The sequence below is a fragment of the Rutidosis leptorrhynchoides genome, chromosome 9, assembly GCF_046630445.1.
Source record: "Rutidosis leptorrhynchoides isolate AG116_Rl617_1_P2 chromosome 9, CSIRO_AGI_Rlap_v1, whole genome shotgun sequence".
NCBI classification, from domain to species: Eukaryota; Viridiplantae; Streptophyta; class Magnoliopsida; order Asterales; family Asteraceae; genus Rutidosis; species Rutidosis leptorrhynchoides.
The window spans coordinates 364158424-364166746 of NC_092341.1; positions in this window are offsets into that span (position 1 = coordinate 364158424).

Consider the following 8323-nt stretch of genomic DNA (forward strand, 5'->3'; position numbering starts at 1 on the left):
CTATTACTATTTCTTTCTTAGAAAATTAGTTATGTTCATCTGAAACTTGATACCTACGAATTCTGGACCATTATCCGCTTGACTTAAGGTCGGGAAGAGATAACGAAAGCATGAAGCTTCGAAATATAATGGAGAATATAAAGCCCTATAACAACCCCGAAATTACAAACCGTGTATATCAATGCGTATAGCAATATAAAGACACGGGAGAATGAAAAACACTATAACCCCAAGGTAATAGTAGAAGAAAATAAATTCCTCTGGTGGCAGATGAAAAAGAAGAATGAAGGATACGATAGCCAGAAAAATATCAAGAATCGGAACTGGATTAAGCATTTTCACAATCTATTGGGATGTATGAAATAAGAAAGAAGATTATAGGAGTGGTGAAAATAAATGAAACGGAATAGGTCAATTTATAGCGAAATATCAGACATAGCAATCGAGGCAGATTACGCATTTAATCAAAGAAAATCCTAATTATCGCAATCTCCGAAGAATCAAATCTTATATAGATTATGAAGATTTTCTCTTCCTTAAATTCCAGAAATCAATCGTTAATACGTCAAAAGTTAAGATGAATCTCTATTCCCTCATTTCACTTTATTACGATAACTTCTCTCATACGCTTCGAGTAATCGGATTGTTTTATCCGTGTTATTCAATGGTGATAAAACTCTATTTATCGACTCATATTCGTTATGAAAATATTTTTTATTGTTAGCCATGACGACCTCACTCAAATTTCGGGACGAAATTTCTTTAACGGGAAGGTACTGTGATGACCCGGAAATTTCTGACCAAATTTAAACTTAATCTTTAACGTTTCCGACACGATAAGCAAAGTCTATGAAGATGAATCTCAAAATTTAGAACTGTTTCATGTATTCAATTACATTTGACTGCTCTCGACGATTCATGAACAATTATATGTATGTGTATATATATATATATATATATGTACAAGTAAAAACGACTTTCCTACAGTAAAACACTATTTGCTACAGTAAAAATGACTTTGCTACAGTAAAACACAATTTGCTCCAGTGAAACCGTACTTTGCTACAATGCTACAGTGAAAACGACTTTGCTACAGTGAAACTGTACTTTGCTACAGTGCTACAGTAAACACTATTTGCTACAGTAAACACTATTTGCTACGGCAAAATACTATTTGCTACAGTACACTATTTGATGTCGACGAACTAGCAAACAAAAACGGATAAGGCGGCCATGCGATTGCATGGCAAAAACACTGAAAACTCATGCGATCGCATGAGGTACTGTAGCAGGCCACATACTATAAAAGCTCGATCTGGTCTCCACATACTATTATTATTTATTATATTATTATTATTATTATTATTATTATTAAGATTAATATTATTATTATTAATCTTATTATAATATTATTATTAGTAGTATATATACATAAAATACTACGACGAGGTTATGAGCGTGTCACCTTCAAAATGGGTTTTTGAGCGGGATAGAGCTAAGGAAATTATGGGTTATTGCCAAGGAGGTTATGGGTAATGTTCGAGGGTATATTTGTGAATCAAATCAAGTGTTTATCATCTCTGTTACGTCTACGTACTTTCCTACAATATTGAATCTCAATATTGATACGTAAGCATTCATATCTTATCTTTTATATATTAATTGTGTATCCATGTCTAGTGCTCGAGTATATATGTTTACGCATGCTTGTATGCTAAATTTTGTCGTTAAACAGTTTATGATGAATCACGAATTTAATATATATATATATATTACTGATAAAAGGTATATGATATGCATGTTTTTGAAAAGCTGGCGAAAAATCAATAACTTTTCATTTAGAAATCGCGAAATTTCGATGAACGAATTAAAAGATATGGGCAACTGAATTATGATCGACGTTAATTGAAATTGCTTTTGAATCTGCAATTAAGATTTAAACAACTTGTTTACGAGATTGATAAAATGGATTTTTTAAATATTACCAGCCAAGTAAATGAATCCTTATTTAAGGCACGTCTCGTTTTGTTGAACAATTGTCAAAATTGACTGTTTTATCATGTTTTAAAGCCTTATAAAAACTATAGACTAATTTTAAAAGAATTGGGAAACTATGTGAAATGTTAAAATGTTTCGATTGCCATGATCATTCAACTATAGTATTAAGTCAGAATGACTTTTTGAAATGACTTTTGATAAACTTTTGTATGTCGATCTCGAGCATTAGAATTGTGATACACTATGACCTGACCTAGCTTGATAGACATTTATTGACCAACATATGTTCTCTAGGTTGAGATATACGGTTATTTGATAATCCGAGTTTCAGTCACATTTTGGTGAACGACTTTATATGCTGCTAAGGTGAGTTTCATTTGGTCCCTTTTTAATTGCTTTTGCAATATATATTTTTGGGCTGAGAATACATGCACTTTATTTTAAACGCAATGGATACAAATACATACTAAATTCTACACTGAGTTTGAACCGAAAATCCCTTAGCTTTGGTAACTAGTAACTGCCAGTTATAAGAACTGGTGGGCGCGAGTAGTAGTATATGGATCCATAGTGCTTGATATCCCCGTCTGAGCTAGAGCACTAGCCTTTTAATGGACGTATGCTATTTGAGAAGCGTACACGTTGGTTTGCATATATTATTAAGATGATTATACAAAGGGTACAAATTATATATACGTTAAGTTTAGTTACCAGGGTGCTCAATTTCGTAGAATATTTTGATAAACGTTTCTGGATGAAACAACTGAAATCTTGTGATCCACCTTTATGTACAGATTATGCAAAGCATTAAAACTATGAACTCACCAACCTTTGTGTTGACACTTGTTAGCATGTTTATTCTCAGGTTCCCTAGAAGTCTTCCGCTGTTTGCTTATATGTTAGACAAGTTATGTGCATGGAGTCTTACATGGCATATTTTTCAAGGAAACGTTGCATTCACCAAATCATCACCATGTATCTTATTTTGACTGCATTGTCAACGGAAGTACTATTGTAAACTATTATTTACGGTGATTGTCTATATGTAGAAATCATCATATGTCAAAAACCTTTGATTTAAATATTCATTTATGGTGTGCCTTTTCAAAAGAATGCAATGTTTACAAAACGTATCATATAGAGGTCAAATACTTTGCAATGAAATCGATGAATGACGTGTTCGTCCATATGGATTTGGAGCGATCGTCATAAGTAAATACAAGTTGAATTCATGTTTAAAAAGATATAGAACAATAGTACCAATTGCGATAAATGATCCTAGCTTAATCTTGATGTTGAAGGAGTGGAGATCGACTTGCAGCCTTCCTTGAACCTTGAAAATCGTATTAGAACTGAGGGAGAACGTAGTAGTGAAGGTATATGAAGTATGAAACCAAAGGCTCCCTTAAATAGGCTAAAAAGTTAGGTAAAATGGCCAGAAATTGACCAGATGCGCCGCATCTCTTTAAGCTCAGTAGATTCCAGCTCAATTCTGCACTCAGAACTGTCGGCAGGGGACCAGATGCGCCGCATCTGGGACAGATGTGCCGTATCTGGCTTGGATGCGCCGCATCCATCTCAGATGCGCTGCATCTGAGGCTGTTTTGGACCAGAAGTCTTTATGCTCCGCATCTGAAACTGTCGGGAGTTATTTGGTGCATAGATGCACCGCATCTAAGAGAGATGCGCCGCATCTAAGAGAGATGCGCCACATTTGGACCTGTTTCAGTGGTTTCGGGCTGTTTTACGCGTTCAAATCTTCGTTTTAACTCTGTATTCGCTGTTGGTCTTCATTTATTCATTCACAATGGACTTTTACATATATACACGAATTACAATACATACGTACAACAATTACATATAAATGGAACAACTTTGGATCAAAATAACGGCAATAAACATGTATAATTTTGGCGTTATCAAAAGGACAGAGAACCAATGCGGGTAAAAGCTATAAATATAATTATTCGTACTAACCTTACTACTCAAATAAAGGAGGCGCAGCAGGGAGTTGTAAAAGAAGGAAAGTTGAAGAATGAAATACCCAAAGGATCGGAGAAACATCTTAATATTCGGGAAGACGGAACCCGGTATAGGGCTGAAAGAATTTGGGTACCAAATTTTGGAGATGTGAGAGAAAAGGTACTTAAGGAAGCACATAAAACCAGATATTCAATACATCCCAGAGTGGGGAAGATGTACAAAGATCTCAAGAAACACTTTTGGTGGCTAGGTATGAAAGCCGATATTGCTAGATACGTAGGAGAATGTTTGACGTGTTCTAAGGTCAAAGCTGAACATCAGAAACCATCAGGTCTACTTCAACAACTCGAAATCCCAGAATAGAAATGGGAAAACATTACCATGGATTTCATCACTAAATTGCCAAGGACTGCAAGTGGTTATGATACTATTTGGGTAATAGTCGATCGTCTCACCAAGTCAGCACACTTTATGCCAATGAGAGAAGATGATAAAATGAAGAAGTTGGCGAGATTATACTTGAAGGAAGTTGTCTCTAGACATGGAATACCAATCTGTATTATCTCTGATAGAGATGGCAGATTTGTTTCAAGGTTTTGGCAGACATTACAACAAGCATTGGGAACTCGTCTAGACATGAGTACTGCTTATCATCCACAAACCGATGGGTAGAGCGAAAGGACAATACAGACTCTTGAAGACATGCTACGAGCATGTGTTATTGATTTTGGAAATGGTTGGGATCGACATCTATCATTAGCAGAATTTTCCTACAACAACAGTTACCACTCGGGTATCGAAATGGCACCGTTCGAAGTACTTTATGGTAGAAAGTGCATATCTCCAATTTGTTGGAATGCATTGGGGGATAGACAGATTACGGGTCCGGAGATAATCCAAGAAACTACAGAGAAAATCATCCAAATTCAACAACGGTTGAAACTGCTCAGAGTCGACAAAAGAGCTACGCGGACCTTAAAAGGAAAGATATAGAATTTGAAATTGGGGAGATGGTGTTTCGCCTTAGAAAGGCGTTGTTCGATTTGGTAAACGGGGAAAACTAAATCCAAGGTACATTGGACCATTCAAGATTTTAGATCGTGTCGGACCAGTAGCATACCGACTTGAATTACCTCAACAACTCGCCAATGTACATAATACCTTTCACGTCTTGAATCTGAAGAAGTGCTTAGCTAAAGAAGATCTCACTATTCCTTTAGACGAAATTAAAATCAATGAAAAACTACAATTCATTGAAGAACCCGTCGAGATAATGGATCGTGAGGTTAAAAGGCTCAAGCAAAATAAGATACTGATCGTCAAGGTTCGATGGAATGCTCGTAGGGGACCCGAGTTCACCTGGGAGCGTGAAGATCAAATGAAGCTGAAATACCCGTACCTATTTCCAGAAGATTCGTCAACACCTTCAACAGCTTAAAATTTCGGGACGAAATTTATTTAACGGGTATGTACTGTAGTGACCCGAACTTTTTCATGTTTATATATATTAAATAAAATTGTTATTTACATGATTAAGTGTTTCCAACATGTTAAGTAATCAAACTTGTTAAGACTTGATTAATTGAAATAGGTTTCATATAGACAATTGACCACCCAAGTTGACCGGTGATTCACGAACGTTAAAACTTGTAAAAACTATATGATGACATATATATGATTATATATATAGTTAACATGATATTATGATAATTAAGTATCTCATTAGGTATTTTAACAATGAGTTATATACATAAAATTGAGTTTATTGAATTAAGAAACTCGAAACGATATATATAACGATTATCGTTATAACAACGTCTTACTAAATACATATGAATCATATTAAGATATTGATACACTATGTTTAATCATTATAAATTATAAGTAAACATGTCATTAAGTGTATTAACAATGAACTACATATGTAAAAACAAGACTACTAACTTAATGATTTCGAAACGAGACATATATGTAACGATTATCGTTGTAACAACATTTAACTGTATATATATATCATACTAAGATATATTAATATATCATAATATCATGATAATGTAATAATTTAACATCTCTTTAGATATGATAAACAATGGATTAACAACATTTAACAAGATCGTTAACCTAAAGGTTTCAAAACAACATTTACATGTAACGACTAACGATGATTTAACGACTCAGTTAAAATGTATATACATGTAGTGTTTTAATATGTATTCATACACTTTTGAAAGACTTCAAGACACTTATCAAAATACTTCTACTTAACAAAAATGCTTACAATTACATCCTCGTTCAGTTTCATCAACAATTCTACTCGTATGCACCCGTATTCGTACTTGTACAATACACAGCTTTTAGATGTATGTACTATTGGTATATACACTCCAATGATCAGCTCTTAGCAGCCCATGTGAGTCACCTAACACATGTGGGAACCATCATTTGGCAACTAGCATGAAATATCTCATAAAATTACAAAAATATTAGTAATCATTCATGACTTATTTACATGTAAAAAAATTACACATCCTTTATATCTAATCCATATACCAACGACCAAAAATACCTACAAACACTTTCATTCTTCAATTTTCTTCATCTAATTGATATCTCTCAAGTTCTATCTTCAAGTTCTAAGTGTTCTTCATAAATTCTACAAGTTCTAGTTTCATAAAATCAAAAATACTTCCAAGTTTACTAACTCACTTCCAATCTTGTAAAGTGATCATCCAACCTCAAGAAATCCTTGTTGTTTTGTAAGACCTGGATTCTGATTCTGCCCAGTCGCGCGCCGCGCGGGGTTATGGCGCGCCGCGCCATATGTCGCTGGCAGACCCCTTTGGCTATTTTAGAGTTTTTAAAAGGGCATTTTGGTCTTTTCACATCTGAGCCAGATTTGGGGACTTAACCTCATCCACCCATTTCATTTATTCATTTCTTTTTCCTTTTCTTTTCATATTTCTCTCAAGAACTCAAACACCCATTTGATTCAAAGGGATTTTTGGAAAGGAAGAAGCGGGTTTTGATCTTTGGCGTAGTAGACAAGTTTGTTCTCCTCGTTCTTAGCTACACGGTGATACTAGTGGTAAGCTCTAACTTCGAATTTCGTTTTCGTGTTCATCATTCAATTTTGGGGCTTTTGATTGTATGATTCATAGATGGAACCCATTTAGTTGTTAATTGAAGATTAACACCAAGATTCGGGTTTATAAGTGTTAAAATGCGGGTTTTGGGTTGGTTAATGATTTAACCATGTTTAAGACTTGAGAATGGTGTATAATCACTAGTATTAGTGATTATTGATGTATTGGAGACCTTTAGGGTTCTTGTGGTTGACTAATTTTGACTAGAGTCAAAATTAGGGTTTGTTGATGATTATGACCCGAATGTCGATTCGATGAGGTTTATAAACTTAAAATGGATTAAGTTGAAGTATAAAACCGAGTTATATATGTTTTGGTGTCAAAACTTGTAATTGGTGAGATTTTGACTTTATGGGTCAAAATTAGGGTTTATGGGCGTTTTTGAGAACGATAAGTGTTTAACACTTGTGTTTGGGTTTAATTTGCATATTAGGACCATTTTCACTTGCGTTAGTGAATGTTGGTTAGTTTGGGCGTGGTTTGTGCTTGAAAGTGCATTTGGGTCGAAATTGCACTAAGTGTCGAATTGGGTTGGTTTGTAAATCCATCCTAATTGTGTTGTGGTATTTATGATTATGAAATAGGTGCTTTCCATTGACGAGTTACAGATTATTTGGAAGCGTTTCATCAAGGCGACAAGGTGAGTGTTAATATCCTATGTGCATATGTATGTGTAGGATGGGTGCGGGTCGGGTGAAGTGATTCTCGGCTATAGAGCTCACTTCACATATATGTGGTTTTGATGGACTTGTGTATAGGTCTAATTGGCACGGTTGTGCGTTTTGGTTGATCACCTTTGGCGAAGCACACATTTGGTGTGTACATTATCACACGTGGTTGTGATGTGGATGATATAACCCCAATGGCGAAGGATTTTGATGTTGAGAAGTGAGTCGCGTGTAGTTCGGATTCACGATGACGCGTATAGTTCGGTCATCTTATTGAGGTAGTAATCTCGTGTGGTTTCGGATTACTAAGGCTCGTGTAGTCCGGCCAACCTCGATGTTGTCTTGTTGAAGATAGTAATCTCGTGTGGTTTCGGATTACTAAGGCTCGTGTAGCTCGGCCAATCTTCATTGTGGTGTTTGGTATTCGGTAATAGGTTAAGGGGTTAACCTTATTCGTTTATATATTGTTATATATATATATATATATATATATATATATATATATATATATATATATATATATATATATAT